The sequence below is a fragment of the Ammodytes marinus genome (assembly GCF_949987685.1).
Source record: "Ammodytes marinus genome assembly, chromosome: 24".
In the NCBI taxonomy this organism is placed as follows: Eukaryota; Metazoa; Chordata; class Actinopteri; order Uranoscopiformes; family Ammodytidae; genus Ammodytes; species Ammodytes marinus.
The window spans coordinates 5,511,604-5,535,282 of NC_137228.1; positions in this window are offsets into that span (position 1 = coordinate 5,511,604).

The window sequence follows — 23,679 nt, forward strand, 5'->3', positions numbered from 1 at the left end:
GTAAGTTTTCACATCTGAAAGGTCAACTGGTCCCCTAAGAAGCTCACTAACAGCAAAGGAGAGAGAGAGAGAGAGAGAGAGAGAGAGAGAGAGAGAGAGAGAGAAGTTACTGTCAACAGACACGACTGCAGCGGGACATGATACTTGGACACTTCATCTTCATGGAAGAAAGGAGAGAAGACTTCAAAATGGTGAGTCAGAAACTCTGTGTACCTGTCTGTCTGTCTCTTTGCTCGCTGGTTTGTGTCTTGATGGCTGACCTTCTACTTCTCTCTGTGTCGGTGTGATATTATGCATTGTATATTGTTTGCTGCTGACACACACACACACACACACACACACCCACCCACACACAATTACACAGTTGGGAAGAAAGCCCGCTGAGGCCAGAGAAATCTGATTGATTTATCCGTAGTTGAGTCACCTGTTGACCTTGCATTATTGTCGGTTGCCTGCAATTGGCGAGCTTTCTCTTCTTGGTTGGTTTTAGTTGTTGATGCATAACTCATTTGCTTTTATAATTAAATTGATAATTGCAGGACTTTTGTAGGCTAGTGTTTGAATGTCAAGCTTAAGAGTAAGCCATGTATTTGATACATGCAGTTGGTCGTCATAATTTGAACAAATACTCAAGTCATCTTTTATTTTCTCGCTTTTCAACCCTAAACCAGAGGAAACCAGACCCCTCATTCTGTTGACATGGAACGTGACTTGTAGCACAGTGTTTACGTAATGTTTTGTTTCTTGATGGTAGCTCATCCCTGTCACCTTTTGACTCTTGCCGAGGGGCGTGAGCCAATAACTGTCCGACCTTGGGGGGGGGGGATGTCTAGTCAATTTAAGCTGTTGGGAACATTGCATCTAGCTGTGTGAATCATGAGCGCTTTGATACGTCCTTGAATGACCTGGGAACACTAGGCTTATTCAGCATATAGATGGCAGTTGCGGGTGCATTTGCTTTTGTTTTTCATAAACCCTAATGAGTGTTTTGTTCTCGACAGACCATTAAGGGCCCTCAGACTCTTTACATCTTGATTCCAATCAACCAATTCTCTGCCAGTCAATTGTTATTTGCAGGTTATTTAATATGTGCACGTGTTGGTAAACATGAATAAGATACAGCTCATGTATGTGAGGGCAAAGACAATCAATCGTGCTTCTTAACATGAAATCTGTTCTTCTGTATTTGTCATCACGCTATACCTCCAACACATGGTGAATTAATTAACCAGGACCAGGAATTATCTATTAACACTGCAGGTGTCTGTCAGGTTATCACAAATAAACGCAATCCACAGAGGATTGGGCCACTAGCAGCTGTCAGAATCACTTGAATCTCCTTAGGGTGCATCCTTTGTAAGCATGTCTGCAGCACTTTATTCAGACTGTGGAGCAGCTCCTTTTCTTTGGTTCACATGGTTAAGCAAAGCTATTAAAATATTGTTTCAAAATGAATGGCTGTACGGAAAATCCTAAATTATGTTTATTTATTTTTTCAAGTAAACCGGGGTGCAATTCATTAAATGAGATCAAAATCTCAATCCACTGCTGGATACAATGAATAATGGAAGAAAATATAACATCGTAAACGTGTAAATCCCCTTTCCAATCCAAGTGAGTCGAGTCAAATTTGAGTCAGGTGAACACAACCTTACCCCTTAAATTCAGATGAGGGAAATATCAGGGTAGAACACTCAGAGCAGAGATCTCTCTGACAGGACAGCATGACATGCAATAGTTGTTGTGTGTGTGTGTGTGTGTTCTAAAAAAGTGCATGAATAAACCATTGCCGTGCATGAGATTGCAACAGCCAAAGCATAACTGTTGTTCCCCAAGCATGGAGCACCTCCACTGAGACCTCATCAGACTCCCCTTATGTCACAGACATTCTGAAGCTGGGTCACTGTTATATAATCACCACAAACAACTCTTGGTGAAGTTGTTTAGTCGGTACCTCCTGTATAAAGCAAGCTGTCATTGTCACCAATAGTAAGGTATCAGACAAAATGAACCAAACATTGTAGGTGTGCATGCACCCTGCAAGTTTTGTAATTGATCCAAAATGTAGAACAGTTTTTCTTCAGAGAAAAGCTAACACCTTAGATAAAACAACCTCTGGACTTGTTGATCAGCCACTATGCTATGTGAAAATAAAGATATAAATGATGGCTCTGGATTTGAAGTGTTTCCTAAACGTTACAAATCTAATCCCTTTCAAGGTAACATTGGCATTTGCTTAGGGGTTATGTCCATTATGCAACATGTTTTAAGAATAATCCAGGCATTTAAATGCTTTTTCTTTCAATTATGCATGGAATAATGTCATGTTTCATTCCAGTCATGGTCTGAACAGACTTGACAATTTTACCTTGTATACTTCTGACCCCCAGCTGGCAAAGTGACTTCTTTTTAATGAAAGCAATGTATGAAACATTCCCAAACCAAGCTCCTTTCCACTTTGTTAAAATATTCAAGTAGCACTGAAGATCAAGGTCAGCCCTCAATTTTCAAAGCTTATTTTGTCAAACCCATGTAGTAAAAGTATATTCCCTCTTCTGTATTTTACTGCAGAGAATCTTCCCTTCATGTAACAATTTTAAATTCAACAATCAGAAAAGCTTGGTTTAATTGTATTATACACCCCCCCCCCCCCCACAAGCTCTAAAAAGTCACTTACTATGCAATATAATGCAGGCATTGTTGACTCAAATTATTTCCATATCGTCGTGTGGCTCCAACGAATACTATTTGCATATAGAAGTGTGAACTTCAAAGCTTACATTCAGTTCTAGTGCAACGGAGACCCCAATATAGTGCCGCATTTCTTTGTTGCCCGACACATTTGTTATACAGTCTGTCCTGAGACTAAAATGTGATTTAAAAAAAAAAAGCTTTGAAATAATGGACTTAATTACACATTATGGTGTATGATCCAGAAAGGAGCATATATCACATGTTCCCACAGTAAATGCTATAGCTTTCTATAACGGCTTTAAGTTTCCTGATACCTCCCTAAAATATAATCTGGACAAACTTTTTTTGCTCTGGTTATCAAAGTGACAAGTCATTTGGTTGTGGACCGACCCCAGTCATCTACGGAGCGATGGACATGTGGAGAAGATCCGGGGAAGCGTCTGGCAGTGTGGTATCGTGGCAGATGGAGCGGACGATCGGCCAAGCCCCCCCCCCCCCACTCGGTTTGTGGGCCGGTCATTCACAAATAGCGCAGCGCATGAAGCTTATTAGGAAACAAAGATGAATCCGCCTCACCCACTGTGTAGCATTAAAGGACATGTCTGCTTTTTTTCCCCTCCTTTCAAATCATAGAGGATCATAGTCCTTGTAGACATGAAGAATTCCCCCATAGATCAAAGTACATAGTGTCAGCGATTGTATGCATGGGCTTGAGGGGTTTGGCCCGCTTACACACTACAGACAGAGGGGGGGGGGGGGGGGTCTTCTTAGCAGAGTGAAGCTGGATACTGTTCTCCCGAGACACCTGAAGCCAGGGGCGATTTTAACGATTGGATCAATAGTTTTTTGAAGCCATAAGTAGAGGTGCAAAGCCCGAGTTTTCACATGATTTGGCTCCATGACCTTGAAGCGCAGGTAGTGCTATAACAAAATGTAAGTTATGAACGTACTAGAATTGTTTCTCTGTGCTTCATAGGTTGCAGTTTGATAAGACTAGCACAGAGAGTGACAGTTGATTTTTTTGTATGCACACAAGCCAGTATCAAATCAATCTGTACAGCCAGCCACAGTTATCATGTTTCCCCATTTCACATCTTTGGCGATCAACAGTCGGTGCCAATCCAGTGGGGGTAATTGGCCGTACATCTTCACCAGTGAAAAGGTTAATCAGTAGGCTATTATGCGCTTGATTGAAAGTTGTGATTAATAATGTAATGGGGGTTTCACTCGGGATCTGTTTTAGTGCACTACATTATGCTGCAGTCAGTACTGTCTGGGTATTTTGTTATGGTTTGTATACATTCTAATGTATCTTTCACCATGTCTTGCAAGAACATAGACAGCCTTAGGGTTAGGGTTAGGGGTTAGTGTATGGCTGGGAATCGTATCCCAATCTTGATAAATTGTAACTAAATGTATTCTAACTATAACACATGTTGCATTACATTTCTGATGATCATATTGCATGTAAAGTCATTGTAGACTATGTTATATATACTTTATGATAGATGTTTCTTATTTGTAATCTACATTGGACATTTTCTTTAAAATAACTTTGGGCTTTTGGGGGAAACATATCTAAAACAAGGCCTTGGTGCTTGAGAATCATATACCCAGTCCAGTTAAATTACATTGGTCTATGAATATATATGAGATGAGATGTTATGATAAATGAAATTAGCACTATAGGCCAGTCAGGGCTATTTTACCATCTGTCTAGAGAAAGATCTTGACTCTCCAGTGTAAGATATTTTGGCTCTTGGGGGTCCTTTAGTCCACAGGGATCACAGACCATCTGGGTTAGTAAACACAAGCATGCTGTGTGCAAATTTGATCTCACATTGCAATCTGTGGCCATCGATAGCAGTTATTTTTTCACACACCCTGACCTTTAGCTGCCCTTTGGGATCACCAAAGAGCAAAGGTGCTTGGTGCCATTATACACTCAACAAAAATATAAACGCAACACTTTTGTTTTTGCTCCCATTTTTCATGAGATGGACTTAAAGATCTAAAATTCATTCCAGATACACAATTGTACCATTTCTCTCAAACATTGTTCACAAATCTGTCTAAATGTGTGATAGTGAGCACTTCTGCTTTGCTGAGATAATCCATCCCACCTCACAGGTGTGCCACATCAAGATGCTGATCTGACATCATGATTAGTGCACAGGTGTGCCTTAGACTGTCCACAATAAAAGGCCACTCTGAAATGTGCATTTTTTTGCTTTATTGGGGGTCTGGGGACTCGGAACTAGTCAGTATCTGGTGTGACCACCATTTGCCTCATGCAGTGCAACACATCTTCTTCGCATAGAGTTTATCATATTGTCAATTGTGGCCTGTGGAATGTTGGTCCACTCCTCTTCAATGGCTGTGCGAAGTTGCTGGAGACGGCTTATGGTGGAGAAATGAACATTCAATGCACGAGCAACAGATCTGGTTGACATTCCTGCTGTCAGCATGCCAATTGCACGCTCCCTCAATGCTTGTGGCATCTGTAGCATTTTGCTGTGAGACAAAACTGCACATTTCAGAGTGGCCTTTTATTGTGGACAGTCTAAGGCACACCTGTGCACTAATCATGATGTCAGATCAGCATCTTGATGTGGCACACCTGTGAGGTGGGATGGATTATCTCAGCAAAGCAGAAGTGCTCACTATCACACATTTAGACATATTTGTGAACAATGTTTGAGAGAAATGGTACAATTGTGTATCTGGAATGAATTTTAGATCTTTAAGTCCATCTCATGAAAAATGGGAGCAAAAACAAAAGTGTTGCGTTTATATTTTTGTTGAGTGTAAATAATTTCATTTCAGCGAATGCACATGATTTAGTCAGGGCGTCTTTGATAAATCACTGTGACAGACTCATTGCGATGTACCTATTCTTTTTAGCATACTGCAGACGCAGCCCCCCCTCCCCCCTTCTTATTGTCAGTCCCAGCCAACAGTTAAAAAAAACAGGCTGTAAACTATACATAATTGTTTGAATTTCAATTATGTAGGCACTTCGTAATCTTTGCCAGAAGGGGGACTGCTTAATCACAGCAGTGGTTTGAGATATCACTGTCAACAGACATGTATTATGTGTTTACCATGTTGGTAATCTATAGCTTCATTCCCAATCAGGATCACAGTACAACCCATGCATACAACCAGTTGAGACAAGGAGGACACAAATAGGTTTCATGCTACTCAATCATATCACTGATAAAAACATTTCCATAAAGTCCCAAAGGGGGAATCATTGTCATGTATTATTCATATCAAACAACCCTTATGCAATTAATAGACAAATGTGACAAATAGTTTTTTTTCTATCAAATGACATTGTTGAAACAAATATACCATCACTATCAATGTGGGACAAATAAACACACCACGACGTTGATCTGGAGTAGCCAATCCAAACCGATGCCCTGGTACCCAACAGCCCTGGGCAAGAGCTGCCATCATCATTTATGGCTGCACGGACTGGAGGTTGTGATTTAAAATAGTAAGGAAACAGCATTCTAGTGTACTGTGCTATGCATCGCTGACCCTGCTCTTGAGGGCAGCCTAAGGGCAATATGTTAATGAGTCCCTCATGGCCACCGGCAACAGGGGAAAAGGAAAAGTGTTTTTATTCTATATTTAGTTTCAGAATTCACGCTGTTTTTTTGTTTTTTTTCTGGCATCCAGACTGAAGATGTCCTTGGGCTTAAGGTTATCAAGATTTAAACTGCTGGAAAATAACATACACTGTACAATTTGGGACATTGCTGCAGCTATCATCAAAATGAATGAGCAATGAGAATGTCTTTTAGTGAGCGATTTCTTATTGCGTTTTGTTGCAAGAGTCTGTGTTAATAGACATAAGAGCTCCATTATAAACACCTCTGGGTTTTCATCAGTGGGCTGATGGCCTGGATGGGTAAAGCAGTAGTTTGCTTGTTGTCAGTTGGTCCTTTTACTACTTTTTAGAGCTTGGAAAACAGACACAGGCTATACATGTCTTGTAGCTCAGAACTCACCCTGTGGCAACACTGTACTTCCTGCTTACATCCCCCTAAAGCACCCAAATTACGGGAACTGCAGTTGCAAAACTCGATGATAAACAGCAAATTGTAAGAGAGCCAAATAATATTAATATCATGAGTGAAACAGCCTAAATGAACCGTCACTGCTTGCTCTCAGGAGCATTGCTATGACAAACTGTTAACTAATAAATAAAACTTATATTATTTTTTTTTATTTAGTTAACCTGTTCTTGACTACCTTGCATTTTGACATTGACTGTATTTCGGTCCCATTCCTGCTAAATTGTACATTGAAAACAGTTTAATGTAACAAATGCATCACAATGAAACCTCCTTAAAGTACATTTATGCTAGTTCAATCTATTAACATATACTCCTGAGCTATACGTGTGCTTAAATTGTAGACGTGGAATTGTTTTTTAACAGTTTTTCTCTGTTTACAGTACTTATTCATTCAGACAAGCTGCCGCATTTAATGTTGTTGTTCTCACAATAGTTTGGCAAGTCGTTTTTTTTTTAAATGGAAAGGGATTGTCTTCACTCCAAAAAACTAAAAATTGCAAACAAGCTGTTAGTGGAATGGCATTGTTTCAACATGCCATGACAAACTGGGGCTCATGTGGATGGCGCCTCCAAGATTGCCCAGAGTTGTTCTATTTGGCACATGATGTCTGTACACTCTCTAGCACTCTCACCTAGGGATACACATAAAGATTCAGGAATGAAGTGGTAACCGTAAAGATGACAACGTTTCAGATGTGGGGATATAAATACAGTATGTGGAAGCGGAAATGAGAGCACGTCAAGAGGGCTGTGTTTACTCAACAATGTATGGGTGATGCATTTTTCACTTGTGCGTTTCTCTCTCTCTCTCACACACACACACACACACGCACGCGCGCACAGAATACCCATTTATTTGTCGTCTGTCCCTGTCTTGCGTTTTCTGTGAAACTTTCTTGATACATGAGTAGAGAAATGATGTATTTCAGCAGATTGGTAAAACCCATGATGATGGCAATAAAGGGAAAAGTTGCACATCCTATTGTGTTTCATGTTTCATGTCAGCGCAACACATGATTACACTGAAATTATCTCGTCATCGCGAGGCCTTCAAAGCCCAGTCAAAATGCATATATTCTTTTGATCCTAATATCTCTGCCCCTTTATCATGTTGCAGCGGGATTATCGGGATCACTGTCTGTCGGAAGCAATCTGAGGGGGCCCCGGTTAGATGCATGACCAGCCAAACTCTGTTTTTCTGCATGGTTAATCTGACAGCACCTTCTGAGGAGATCCAATTAAAGCTCTCCTTCAAAGAATATGTGACTGCTGGAGCATAGATGAGATGAGAAGGATGGGCGGGAGGGAGAGAGGGGGGTAGAGGCAGAGAGAGAGAGAGAGAGAGAGAGGAAGAGGTTTCTTCTGTTTTAATCATTTCAGATCAGTGTCACACTATTTAACCAGCCCCAGCCCACCAGAATAATGTGTTTGGGAGAGCAGTGGAGATTAAAAAAGTGTGTGTGTGTGTGTGTGTGTGTGTGTGTGTGTGTGTGTGTGTGTGTGTGTGTGTGTGTGAGTACCCAAGTGCTGTGTGCAATGGATGCATGCATGTTACAAGGCTGAACTGATAAACACATCCATATCTGTTGATTAAATGTGATGAGATGAATATTATCGTGGATCAGATTTATTAGTGCATATAATTGCAGTGCTACGCAACAATGTCATGGTGACATAGTGTGCTTAAATGAATTGCTGCTTGAAACGCACAAAGAAGTGAAAAATATAACATTTAATAAAATATTGGTAAAATACTGAGTACAATCATGAGTTTAGTTTGGAGTGCACTTATGCTTATGAAACTCACTTGGGAATTAAGTGTCTATTTTTCCTTGGCAAATTACCCGACTTCTGTAGCAGCCAATGACTGCGTTTTCAATTTGGAATTGTGTTGTTGAATTGAGAAAAAACATAAAAAAAAATCCCTAACAAGACGCCCATCAATTAAATTAAAAATATCAATATTAGAGTAGAGTGTTGCAGCGTCTTTTGAATAATTTTCTAGCGGGCCCGTGTTTACTGAAACATTATTTACTGGTACAATTGTATCAAGTCAGTGACTAATTGTTTGGCTGTGGAATCCCAAGAGAACACAGCCTGTTGGGATGCAGGGTAAAGAGGATGGCAACCTCCTCGTTTACACAAATGATGATATGCATTTTCTATCTATGAAAGGGGGGGGGGAGGATAAAAAGGAACAAGCCAGAAAACATTACAACTATATGCATCACTAAAATCATCCGCAACCTGTTTCCCCCTTCCTTGTGAAATCCTCCAGTCATTGTGTAGTCAACGGTGCATGCTGGAGGCAGTCTCTGCCAGAGTGAGTGGCTGGCCAGTAATTACAATACGCAAGGCAGGTATTTTTCTGCTAATTAATTTTGGAATGAGCAGGCGACCGTGGATGTTCTCCAGTTTATTACGCAGTGGCGGTAACGTGTTGGCAGTTTTGAAGTGGGTCCTACTTTTTCCTGAGCCCTCCGGGATGGATAGATGGATGGATGGATGGATTGATGATGAAGGGAAAGTCAGGGCAGATGAGTAGTGAGGAGGGTGGATACCAGGCTCAACACGTGCAGATGAGAGCGATCCAGATGGATGGATGGGGTTATTGTCTATATTAAGTGTAAAGTTTGGAGCCTGTGTTCAAGTTGAAGCTGTCAAAGCTGAGATTCCACTAGAAAGTATCAAGCCTCCAAAGCGCCAGAGGTGCTGACTCTCCTATAATAGTATTTAGACCCTCTCTGTCCTCTCCCTCATCCACACGTTTGGCTGAAAAAAATCCTCTTAAGGCTCAAAACTGCTCTAATAGAAACTCCTCCATTTTTTTTGTTGCTATAGTGTACTGAACCCTTTGCCACGGCTAAAGAGATTCACAACACAAATGTAATGGTTTTCCTTCACAGCGTGACAGCTGGGCTACGCACTGTGACATCCTGCCGAGTGGATAGTCCACAGTAGAAGTCACCCCTCGCCAAATCTCCCAATAACTTCTAATTATCAAGAGTGAAGTGTGTGCAATTGTCCCAGCTGTCTGTGGCACACTTGACCCTCTCATGTCGGCCTCTTATTAATTAGATGCACACTTAAAAGAACCATTTCAGACGGCTCACTAAGTCTAGATTGCTTAAGATAAAAAGGCTGAAATGTCTTACTGTTGTCACCAAAGACTGTATTAGATAACTGCTACTTAATTTTGGATTATATGTGTGGGTGAGAATTGTGATACACATACAGACCTAAATCACAAGGATTTTCAAGGATAATTTACATTCATCACAACTTTGGTCTTGTATTTTTAGTTGTAGGCTTAATTTATTGTTGTTGAAGTGATACCAACATTGTGTACCTCATGTGTATAGGTAAGGCAGGAACATGGTGACTCAAGACTGCATTGAAAGACATCTTACAGGGGAAGAAACTTCACAGATGACGACACAGGTGTTAAACAACTTTGAAAGGGGAAAGAAAGAGAACTTTTTGGATAAATTACCCAAACCGTCTCAACCTTTAAAGCTACAACGAGTAAGTCGGCACGTTGGCGACACCTTTGAACAAAAGCGGTAGTATTTTTACGACGCCAGCTGTCGTGAAGCTCGTGCAGGGGGTGCAAGATTCAAATAATCAGGAAGCAATATAGTGCGTGTCCGTGTGTTGAAAGTGTGAGGGCACCGGACTCTTTTCGGCTCGGTGAGAGTGGTTAGTGACACAGCATCAACTACACTTGATTGCAATGAGTTGATCCATTGTCACCTCTCACGGAGCTGAACGAGTAGGTCTATGTGTCCCCACACAAAGCGAATGAACGAGAGACGGCAGTTAGTTATGGATCACGATGAGGTAATGTGTTTATGTTGTTGTAAATAATGACTATTTCAGATGAATAATGGTCATCTGATGATGCTGGTGGTGAGGCAAAGTAAACTTTGTTTTAGTAGGCTACCGCTCATTCATTTAGGAGTAAACACTGCAGTCTAGGTTCACTCCGTGAAATTGTGTATACGTTGCTTGGCAACGCCCTCCCGCCCGCCTATCACTCTCCTTTTTAGCTTTTCTTCATTGCATTTTCTTTTTTTTCTTTGATGGTTCAGCCCCGTTAGTCATTATGACGACAAATAACTGTCTCAAACAAGGGTCCCGCGGGACAACGTCTCAATTTGCGGGACGTGTGAAAAGTAATGGAAATGCGATCTGGTCACCCTAGAAGTTAGAAGCATTGTTATTGAAAGTGAGCCCCCCTTTTTAAATGCGTGTTTTATAATCTGGCATTTATCCGATAGCTGTGAGGAGACAGCAGTCTCCGTTTGTCTGTGTGTGTGTTTGTCTGTGTGTGTGTATCGGGCTGCTGGGCTCAGTGGCTCTGTGAAGGTGCTGCCTGCAGTGCTTCAGCGTTTGTCTTCCTGTTACTTCAAACTAAAAGCCAACTCACGTTTGTCAAGTGAAATGCTAATGTGAAGCCAGTGAAATGCTTTTAATGTGAAGCCGCAGCCTTAATGCTCTATTTGTTTAACAGTAGCTAACTTAACTGCTGCGCGCTGATCTAAAGATAGTGTTTTTTTAATATAGAAAGCCGTGTCTCTGGCATTACCGGTGGTGACACGAGTTTATTTTGCTAAAAAAACGGCACTTTGTCCCGCATTGTCCCGCACAAACGTAGTCTTTGTCCCACATCTGGAGAATTGGGATCTGGTCTCCCTATCCCCTTCCCTCACCTGGAGTGATAGGCTTTTCAAATCACGTTCCTGCGCCACACTGAAATCTGCGACCAATACGGATATGTGACCATAGAGCATGCACACGTGAACCGAAAATCGGACTGGTTGTACGACCAGATCAAATGCAGTAATAAAAACTATATAAAATGTCTTTCTTTGCACTGATGGTCTCGTTTGCTGTTAAAGGTAATTTATGATTATGAGAGGAAACATGAGGCTGTTTAAAAGATATTTAAATGTTACTCGTTGCCGCTTTAAGGTACACTCAGAACAACAAGAATCACGCAGAAGTATAGCTTCAAATAGACCAAACCAAAATGCCACATGTAAGTGCTACATCAACCAATACCATAACCACTTATCTGTACCCACTCTCCTGTCCACTAATGACATAGTGCTGTGTTAAAGTTTTGTTTTCAAGCTGTTGGGTTTTTTTTAGCTTGCTTTTCAATTTGTTTCTAAGACTTCTAGCTCCCCCCCCCCCCCAAGTCTGATTTTTAGCCCCCGCTGCACACTCTACAGTCATGTTCTGTCCCCCATCCCCGAAGTCTCTTTTATTTTTCATTCAGCAGCTACTTCAGGTCTCTGGTAAACCATGGCTTATTATTTGGGAAGCAGTTCACTGTCCTGGTAGCGGTGTTGCTATCCACACAGAAATGAATGCACTAGTCAGTAACTATTTCTTATTACAAGCTGTCGCCTACCTTTTTGAAAGTACTATTACAAATCAAAATCTGAAGTGTAGGACTTACTAAACAACATGTCCAAAGTATTAAGTACTATTAAGAGTCAAACATTAGAATAACCCTTAAACCTCACAGGTAAAATAAGGCAATTTATATATACAAAAGTTAAACCTTTGTATCTTAGAGTTTGAATTGTAATTTTAATGTGTTTTTGGTTTGTACGTCATCACACAACAGTTTACGTAAATGAGAGTCAGATCCGAACGACCATTATTCACAGGTTCCCATTATTACTGACTGATGGTCAGACAGGGGAAATAGACCACGGAAACACACATTATGCATGTTCAGGCTTTAACCATTTCAAACTCTACACATTAGAAGATAACCAAAAACATTTCACTGGACATGTTGGCCTAGGAGATGCAGGGTATATTTGTGTTAAACAGCAGGTACTGAAATATAATGTATGCCACAAGCGCTATGCTGCCATTTGTCTAGCAAATCCTCCACACCAGAATAGATTTTTATGTGAAAACGTATACAAACACCGTTGTGTTGCCACGTGAAACAAAATCGCTGTTCCAAGACAACACAGTGATGCAATTTTTTTTTCTACCCAGCAATCTCTGAGGCGCAAAATGATGGCGAATGTGCATGACGAAAAGAAAGGAAGACGGGTCTCTTTGATATGCCTCTCCTCTCTTCACGCCTTCACCCTCAGTTCTTTCTGCAGGCCCTGCTCACCAGGGACAGATAATTGTCGGGAATCTCGCTCCCTCCTTAGTTATAGTTCCTCCGCTCGGCAGTAATGATGCTAAGCCTTTTGAGGTGCAACAGGGCTACGGAACCAATTACCAGATTCTGAGTTTAGCTGGCTGCAGAAGGCGCAAGGCAAGCAGGACCACACTGCTGCACTTTGTTAGGCAATAACACAGGAATTAGCCATTACCAGCAGGGGTTTATTTAGTTTGAGATCTCGGCCCTGGATGGATTCAAAGGGATTCTTTCTTTGTGAACGCCATTTGCCAGAGTCGATTTGAACCAACTAATACCAATTGTTTAATTACAAAGGCTTGCAAAACGAGGAGATGATAGGGAATGAGGGGATTTCTTGTCATTTCGAGCGGTGGAGTTTCAGGGGGGGGGGGCTCTCTTCCACTTTAAGCTAGATAATCCTCTAAATCAAGTTAAACATGTAGCCTGGCCCTTCTTCTCAAAGGAAGCTAATCAATTACCAACGCAAAAACCATAATCAGGGGTTTCTCACAAATCAACACATGGATATGGAACAAACGGGTCAACATGGTGTGTTGCATGGATAACCGTGCTTAACACTTTGTTGTATTATTTCTAACTCTCCTGCATTGCTCTTCCACCTCTCCCCCATTGAATCACTTCTCCCCCCCCCCCCCCCCCCCACACAGTGAATGCCTCAGCTGCACATTTCCACCAGACTTGTGAAATGAGTGCCAAAAACAAAGACTACAGCTGGGATTTTAACCAAGGGAATCCTTTCGTCTTAGAGATGACTTGTGCCCCTCTCTTCCCATGTCCTCTCCCTCTGTTGTCTCAACACAGTTATAGCAGCACAGGCTCCTATATTGCTGGAAGACTGAAGGGAGTCTAACTGTTTTTTTTCTTTTTCATCAGCGTACATTTGCACCAAGGCTTATTATGCCCCTCCATAAGGCCTGTGGCTAAACACACAGGTTATATTGATTATCCCACAGTGCAGCATTGGGGAACAAAGAAGCAGTTGGCGGGGGGTTGACAAAAACAGGGTCGAGTTCAAATGAAATATCAAAAATGCGAAGCGTCAAGCAAAATCCTTCTTTCTTATAATACAGAAGAGTCAGGGCCTTGGGGGGGGGTGTGTGTGTGTGTGTGTGTGTGTGTGTGTGTGTGTGTGTGTGTGTGTGTGTGTGTGTGTGTGTGTGTGTGTGGTAAGTTAACGCACAAACAGCCCTTGATGATGAAAGCCTACCTGTCTGTAATAATCAGTGCATCGTTCAAGAAACTACAATCTGCAAATGTGTCTGAATGAATTCTTTGTGATCCTGTGCCAGCGGGTGGTAACGCAAGGTCAGGATCACTGGCATTTATCAGAGGAAAGAGACGTTTCGTTTATGGTATCGCAATTACCGACAAACCCTCTGCAAATGTGCCAAGATGGTGTTTTTTTTACTTTGAGATGTTGCTGGAACTCTGGAAGCTGAAGCCTCTCTTTTGGGACAGTGATAAAATAAAGTCCCCTGAAAGCAATAAACACTGATGAATGTGCATAGCCAAAATTGCACACAGGGGGAATTGTTTCACGGTAAAATACTTCAAATGCTTACCAGAAAGTCATTGGTCTTGCAGAAAATAATAAGAGAAAAGGGAAAAGGTGAGAATAAAAATGCTAGTTATTATTGCTGAGTATAGACATACAGCTTAACAATGCCTTACCAAGAGTATGTGTATTTACAATCAATTTTAAACAATAGTTGTTATATACCAATTTGGTTGCAACCTTCAAACAAGTAATGCATTACAAAACAATTAATTTTGATTATTTCTAGAATATAAATGGTTCCTTTGGGTAAAACGCTTATCCCATATTAAAGCCCACATCTACTTTGCTTTTAAGTATATCTAAGGTATCCTTACTGCAGAAATATCTTCAAGGTCATTTTAGATTTCAAGTCCAAAGTGATCCTTCAATTTACCGAATAATTCTTATAATTAAACGCTGAAATGAATGTGGTTATACTCCACGAGACAACAGAAATGGTCCGGGAGCACACCAAACGGTTGTGTAATGATTTTGTAGAGTTGTGTCGATGGCAGTATCAATCACACTTTAGAATCAATGTCAGGTCAATACGAGTCCCTGCAGTGTTTTCAGCCTAATGAACAATGTGGCGGCCTTGCTGTTGGCAAGGTGGTGGTGGGGACAGTGAGGCTTAGAGCATAGGCGGAAAAAGCAGTGAAAGATCTTCAAAGAGTCTGTTTTACAAGTCTGATGTATTCTCACTAGCTGTGTTAAAATCCTTTGTGTCTCATTAGGCTGCGATTTTGGGACAGTGCCTTTGTGCACTGGACACATTCTGTTTGAAATGCAAGGGGGGAGCAAGATCTCTTTTGCTGTCGGCAAACCCATGGGCACAGGCTTTGTTAGTTCAAAGAAAAGGGTCACTTGTAGCAACACATTCATGGTTTATATTTCCCTGTATAAGAGGAGTGGATTGTATTGTTATGGCAATAATAGGTATAAAGTAAACCAAAGCATCAAGTGTTTGTCAATCATGTATTGTGTTGTGTGTGTGTGTGTGTGTGTGTGTGTGTGTGTGTGTGTGTGTGTGTGTGTGGCAAACGGTGCATTGTATTCAATTTCGAAAATTAGGTATACAGTGGTGATCTGATTTTCTTTGTTGAGTGATTTGCCGTGTTTGTATGGGCAGAGATTTGTGTCAGTAGAACTTGAATTCGAATTGATAGAACTTGAATTCGAATTGATCGACTTGAATAGGAATTGATCAACCTGCATTTGAATTATTGATACTTGAATTCGAATGTATACACTTGAATATGAATTATCCATTTGAATTTGAATTAATTGTACTTGAATCTGAATTTTATTTACTTGAATCTGAAACAGTTAATATTCCAAATGACTTTCAAATAAAAATTCAAAATTCAAGTTTTCAAATTCAAGTAGAAAAAAATTCAAGTAGAAAAAATTCAAGTAGAAAAAATTCAAGTAGAAAAAATTCAAGTAGAAAAAATTCAGATTCAAGTAAAAATGTGCACATCCGGTTTCTTTGAGGAAGAGCAATCGAGTGCAGATCTCTGATCCTAGGCTACAGCGTCTGGCCGGTGACCGTTATTTAACGTTCAGGAAATATAAAGTCATACATTAATTTGTTTAATCATCGTCTGTATTTTTGACCTCTTGTTTTATAATCGAAGTATCTTTTAGAACACTAATCACGTTTGAGAAATGAAACTGAAAGTAGTTATAATATCGCCAATATGCTATATCAATGAAAACAGACGGTCAAACAGCGTCCAAATGAGCTAAAATCCTAAATCCAATAAACAGTAACATGGCAAACTTATTTTTAGGCAAGCTCTAATTGATTATTTATTCATTTTTTCACACGTTTACATGTTTAGAGGCGGAGGATTCCTCCGACGCTCTCTGTCCGGCTTATCAGACAGCACTCAGCTGTCAGTTGAACTGGACAAGCAAACGTAAAATCATCAGGAAATGATAAAAACATCCCGATGGAGATTTCTATGCAGTGATTTTTTGATTTTACAGGGTCACGTTGTGGCAGTGACACTCTTTCATCAGTCGGAGCTGCAGCGTAAAGTGAAAACAAACTCAGAGTAGGCCTATATAGTCATTAATAAACACTTAGGCTACAATAGATAAGAGATCACCACCGCCTGCACCCCCTCTCCGCCCCCCTACACTTTGCCCTGTGCTCCCGCGATTGCTCTGTAAACAGTCTCATAGCCTATGTCCTCTTTCCCATCTCCTGCTCCCTCACATCAACTTGACAGATCATAAATATACACTATAATATATATATACAGTTTATAGGCTATACTGTATAGGCTACAGTATAGGCCTATGCCCGTCGCATTTCTTCCCCGTGCCCAGGACAAGATTACGTTTGTGCCCCGCCTTCCCATGCGCACTTCGGTAGAGTCAGAGTGCTGAGAGGCGCGCACTAATGAGCATTAGGTTATCATTAAAAATCCAGGGTAATGGCACAAAGCAGTAGATAACTTCAACATAGTCACTATACGTTCGCTCCGTCTGCTAAGCGCCCTACCACAGGAGAGAGAGAGAGAGAGAGAGAGAGAGAGAGAGAGAGAGAGAGAGAGAGAGAGAGAGAGAGAGAGAGAGAGAGAGACGCGCTGACAGGATGCAATGTTCACCTGCGCATCTGCTCCTCCAAGGTGTGTGCCGGTATCGTGCCAAGTTACCGCTGATAAGAATTGTGTCCCCGCCGGCCGGTGAGCGCGCATGCATCAAGTAAAGGGCCCATATATGTTCGCCTTTGACTATAGTATGACTATATATATAGGCCTACTCTGAGTTTGTTTTCACTTTACGCTGCAGCTCCGACTGATGAAAGAGTGTCACTGCCACAACGTGACCCTGTAAAATCAAAAAATCACTGCATAGAAATCTCCATCGGGATGTTTTTATCATTTCCTGATGATTTTACGTTTGCTTGTCCAGTTCAACTGACAGACAGCTGAGTGCTGTCTGATAAGCCGGACAGAGGGAGGAATCCTCCGCCTCTAAACATGTAAACGTTTGAAAAAATGAATAAATAATCAATTAGAGCTTGCCTAAAAATAAGTTTGCCATGTTACTGTTTATTGGATTTAGGATTTTAGCTCATTTGGACGCTGTTTGACCGTCTGTTTTCATTGATATAGCATATTGGCGATATTATAACTACTTTCAGTTTCATTTCTCAAACGTGATTAGTGTTCTAAAAGATACTTCGATTATAAAACAAGAGGTCAAAAATACAGACGATGATTAAACAAATTAATGTAGGCTATGACTTTATATTTCCTGAACGTTAAATAACGGTCACCGGCCAGACGCTGTAGCCTAGGATCAGAGATCTGCACTCGATTGCTCTTCCTCAAAGAAACCGGATGTGCACATTTTTACTTGAATCTGAATTTTTTCTACTTGAATTTTTTCTACTTGAATTTTTTCTACTTGAATTTGAAAACTTGAATTTTGAATTTTTATTTGAAAGTCATTTGGAATATTAACTGTTTCAGATTCAAGTAAATAAAATTCAGATTCAAGTACAATTAATTCAAATTCAAATGGATAATTCATATTCAAGTGCATAAATTCGAATTCAAGTATCAATAATTCAAATGCAGGTTGATCAATTCCTATTCAAGTCGATCAATTCGAATTCAAGTTCTATCAATTCGAATTCAAGTTCTACTGACACAAATCTCTGCCCATATGTTTGTCTCCCATATCCCAAGGTTCACTCACAAAGACTGATTTTATGTTAATAGTCATTTTTGCCATGTAAAGCAAAACATTAAGTGGTTTAGAAAAATAGATTTAAGGAGAGAATTGAGGATCCGATTAGGTTCTGAATGCTTATGTAACACCTACACCTGCCCTTTGCATCTTCTCCCTGTTCATTTGGCTCTTGTCTTGTCTAATTGCATGAACGATGGCTGTTCATTTACTCCCATTCAATAATAAGGGTTATCATTGAGACAATGTAGCTAAGTAGGCACCCCTGTAAAAATCTTTCAAATTCTTCTGAGCAGTTTTATATAATACTATCTTTATTTATATAGCACCTTTTAAAAACATTGGTTTACAAAGTGCTTTAACAAAATACTTACGAGCAAGTACAATCAAATCAATACATATTAATCAAAAAACACACATACAAAAAGATAAATACACATACTCATATACACACACAACACAACAAATCAAACAAGATTAATAGGTGCTAGGATAAAAAGACATTGAGGAAGAGAATACAAAGAATAAAATAGACGGCATCACGTAAAAGCAAGTCTATAAAAATGTGTTTTTAAGAAGTGATTTTAAAAGAGGTTACTGATTCAGCCAGCCTCATCTCCGCGGGCAGGTAGTTCCAAAGCCGAGGCGCCCTTGTGGAGAAGGCCCGATCACCTCTAGTCTTGAGCCTCGACCTTGGAACAGTAAGGAGGGCCTCGCCCGCGGATCTAAGGCTGCGAGCAAGCTCGTATACGGGGTCAGCATGTCCGTGACGTACTCGGGGGCAAGACCCCAACGAGCCTTAAAAGTGATCAATAAAATCTTAAAATCGATTCTAAAAGGGACAGGGAGCCAGTGCAAAGAAGCTAAAACAGGAGTGATGTGATGCCGTCTGTTAAAACCAGTGAGTTTTAGTTGTGTTCAGTGAAAAGCATGTTCTTTTCTGTGTTTCTTTTTAAGTTGCAGCTGGCAGTAGGTTTGTGAGTCAGAGTGTTGTGTACACAGTCTGTGTGAGTCAAACAAATCTTGTCTGAGATCGAGGTGAAACATCGGCATCATAATCGACAACCCCTCGAAACACCTGTAGAAAACAAGGTGGACTGCATGTATGAAAGTCAAAGGGGGACCTGCTCACTGAACAATACAGGATACAATTTCATTCTGGAATCTGGACAGACATATATTCATGTGAATGATGAATGTAAGATGCAGACTCTGGTCCTCTCCAAATATGAACGGGGTATCTTTTCATGAGCCAAGGCCTTAAGCCAGACTGCAAAGTGTCTGATGGTGCTCTCCAAGCCTCACATCATGTTTCAAGAGCATGTGTTCATAGGCTAACATGGCACATCTATTCCGAGGTTTTTGAAGATGTTCTACAGATCTATGGATAGCCATATCATTCTGTTTCTTCAACTTCTTTTAATGAGCACAGGGCTGTTTTTAAGCTTTACCTTTTCACCTTAGCTCTCTGCACACACATATCACAGATCGATGTGCTTAAAACGACTTCAGTCAAACCCCCTAGAAAAAAGAGAGAAACATATTTAGTAGGTCCAAGAAAGTATGTAAATACAAATGTTCAATCATACAACACACCAACAAGTAGTTTCATCCACACAACTGCCGCTCACTGGATGTTTTTCCTTTTCCGGACCATTCTCTGTGAACCCTAGAGATGGTTGTGCGTGAAAATCCCAGTAGATCAGCAGTTTCTGAAATACTCAAACCAGCCCATCTGGCACCATCAGCCATGCCACGTTCAAAGTCATTTAAAACACCTTTCTTCCCCATTGTGTTGCTCAGTTTGAACTTCAAAAAGTTGTCCTGTCCAGGTATACATGCCTAAATGCATTGAATTGCTGCCATGAAATTGGTTGATTAGTTATTTGTGTTAACAAGAAATTGAACCGGTGTACCTAACAAAGTGGCAGGTGAGTGTATATCTGAACTAATATGTACGCCAATCGACAAGCAAGTGATATCTGAAATAAATATGAACACGGAAAAACAAACTTAAATTTACATGAGATTATGAATCAAATATGTGTGGCGTATTTGAGCAAGACCCCCAACCCTCAAGTACTAATCATGCAGCAGGATTCTAGCATGAAATCAATTCCTCCACAAGATATTTTGCAACCCGCTCAACTTGTGCTAAATGCTAACACATCTTTGCTGAGGGCGTTTGCGGTTGGGAGTTCATCAAACTAACACACAGCGTTGCACAGCCATCCCCACTGTTCAGGAAGATTTTTCTCAGCTGTCTACTGCACTGACGGATGTAAATTATGCAGAAAATGCAAGAGAGCGGCGACGTCTCACAAAGCATTGACATTGACACACATGTACTTAAAAACTGATGTCATCCTCCGTGAAAAACAGTGCCATTGTGAATGTAAACTGCAGCAATGCTAGATTTAATATAAGCATTGTCGCAGCGTTAAGTGTGCAAATTGCAAATCAAAATTCTCTTTTGACGGCATTTTTGGATTTGCTTATATGAATGAGCGAATCTCCAAAGGGCAATGTCATGTATTTGTCTTGTCACTGATCTTCTCAAATGAACCAAAGAATAGATACCCTTGATTATTTGCCTATTTTCTGAGCTGTGCATAAAATAAGTCTTTCTTTTTTTTCTCAGCTTTTGATTTATCTTTGATGTGCTAAGTTCATTAGCGGCAATCACTGAGGCTTGTCAGAACCTTGCTAAAGTGATTTTGTTAATGACTCTGGAGATGGATCATCTTGATGCATGTAGGCGTCTCGCAAGGAACACAGCATATATGTGACTGCACTTGAAAACTCCAAGCCTCCATAGGCTGACTTGAATGCTCGCTCGGAATAGTCAATACCTTCTCATTAACAAGGCAAACATCGGAAAAGAAAGTTGTCAAAAGTAGAAAGTTGTGCTCACCTTCTAGGTTGTAGTCGTCTGCACCGCTACAATGCAAAAGACCGTCAACTAATAACAACATTTCACAGAACGAAGAGAGACAATGATTTGAATACGTTCAATGCCTCGTCTCAGTCTGCAAAGGTATAAGAATAGAAAAGAACAGAGCCAGTAAATAGATAGTTGTTTTTGTATAGGAGTCCTGAATTTAATTAGAGTTTGTGAGCATGTGTTTCTACTCACATGCAATCTATTACTGAAAACAGTAACTCCGAAGAAGTATTTCATATATTTTTTTATATAATTCAACATTTGATTTGTTCTTTCAAGAACTTGTGTACATATCAAAAACAGCCTGTATTAATTTCTTATAAGACGTATTAAAGTGACATGACTGGAATAGATCTGTCCACATAAATAATGCATTTGACTACATCTCAAATGCCATGTTGCCCGACTTCTGCGCCGCACGCTATGACCCATGTGGAATAAATAGGCTGGCAACAAGCATCAGACTGTTCTTATTGATTTTAAATGACATAAAGAATAAGCATCTTACAGTGATGTGTGTTGAAATGTTATCATGCTCACTGCAAAAGCCCCAGCCACATTCAGCGCCCCCCCCCTGAGGGGTCTCGTTGTAGAGAATCAAGCCCTCCCAGAGCCCTCTCTCTCTATCACTAGCATTTAGCCAACCACTGGCTCCACTACACCAGTACATGCATTAGGCCCCTGCATTGATCTCCGATCTTCATATAATGTGGAAAACAAAATTACAATGCAAGCAACTCTCCTAAGAAGGTTATTCAGCTGCAGCCACTGTTGATGCAATTAATGTATTATTTAGCAGATTCAGTGATCGGTATATGGCATGCTGTCATATCGTCTTTCTACTGGCGTAAAAGCAAATTACATGGGAAAGGAGGTAATTGTGAAATCCCACACTGCACAATTCCCCTTGAAAAAACAAACAGGACATAAAATGATACGTTTTCTGAACATTTTTGATAATAGCAGTGATAAACACCCTCATTGTTTTGATTGCGCACCATGCACTACGTGGTGTGTTTAGAACTTAAAGGGAAGGGTATTGATTTTAACATTGCAGAGTTTATCAACTGTTTAATTTTCACTACATACCTTTTTGAACGGCTCCTTGTTAAGATATTGATCCAAACCAGGCTATCATGAAAGCATTCATTCCAATCTACTAGTTCTTATCAATAGCTCGTAAATAGTATTGTGACTGGTTTTAAAAGCGTGATGCAAGTCGATAAAAGGCAGTTTAAACATGTGGGCAGACCACAGGTAATAAAACATGTAAATGTCCTGTGTGCTGCCATGTTTGTCATAAACATGTTCTGAATTATTTAACAGGATTAGTCCATTGTTCAGGGTGGTATAATGCTGAAGGCTGTGGTTGCACATTGCAGGGAATACTTGTAGCCACAATAGCCAGTTAACATATCTGGATGGGATTTACTGCAAGAACCACCCAGTGTCTTGAAAAAAAATAACTTTTGTGACTATTGGATTCAGCCAACTGCACATTTGTTTTACAAAATGTATGCAATTGTCCCTTTTTTAGCCAGTTACAAACCAGTTGAATAAACTCTACAGGAGGGCTGAACACCATTCTCCCAAAATAGGATATCTTCATTTGATATTTTGAAGACAGCAAATTAGCAAATTGTCAACATCCATTTATCATACTTACAAAAGCATTCAATGAGTGTTTTTGTCCTGTGCTTAAGCACCTGCAATTCTGATGTCTCTCCATGTTCATTTATTTTCCTTTTAACTTTTCGACCCCTTTGTCATTGCATGGACTTGATTGCAAAAGCCTGCCACTTCAATCTTCAGCTCGTGCAGAAATCCAGCTCACTTGAAGCGAGGCATGGGCATGAGTGGATTGGTGTATCTCATCAATCAACATATCAATAGCCCTGGTCCTTATGAGCAAAATAAGCCATCATACTTTGCTTTATCCAAACAACATGTGCGCATCACCAGGGTGCAAAGAGTTATGTAACATATTGCAAAAAAAAGGTTTGCAAAAAAATATGACCATTAATATCCCCCAAAAAAAGAAAGTGCAATACATTGATGCTAATTAGAGAAAATGCATGCTGCACACTTGTTTATGAGGACACATACAGAATGGACATATGGGAGAGGCACTGGCAGCTCTGTATAGTTTTCATCTTGTATACTTCAGACATGAGAGAATTCCTTTGAACAGTACACTAAAGCGAATTCCCATCAAATGAGAAGCGCATTTTATTAAAAGCAATGTAGACGTCTCCCAGGCATACTCACCTGTCTCTGAGAAAGAACACCTGTCAGAGACACAACACACTCTAGTTGGCTCACACGTCTGAATGGGGAGAGTCTAATTCAATTGCTAGTTTATGCCCAAAGGCAACCACGGTAGCCTAGAATGTAATTTGTAATCAGCTGCACAACAGCAACTCAATAGCGCATGATTAGAGCCCTTCACTTAGATGTGTTCAACTCAAATGTTAAATCCACCAATCAGTTTGACACATTCAAATATATTTTTTCACATATCATT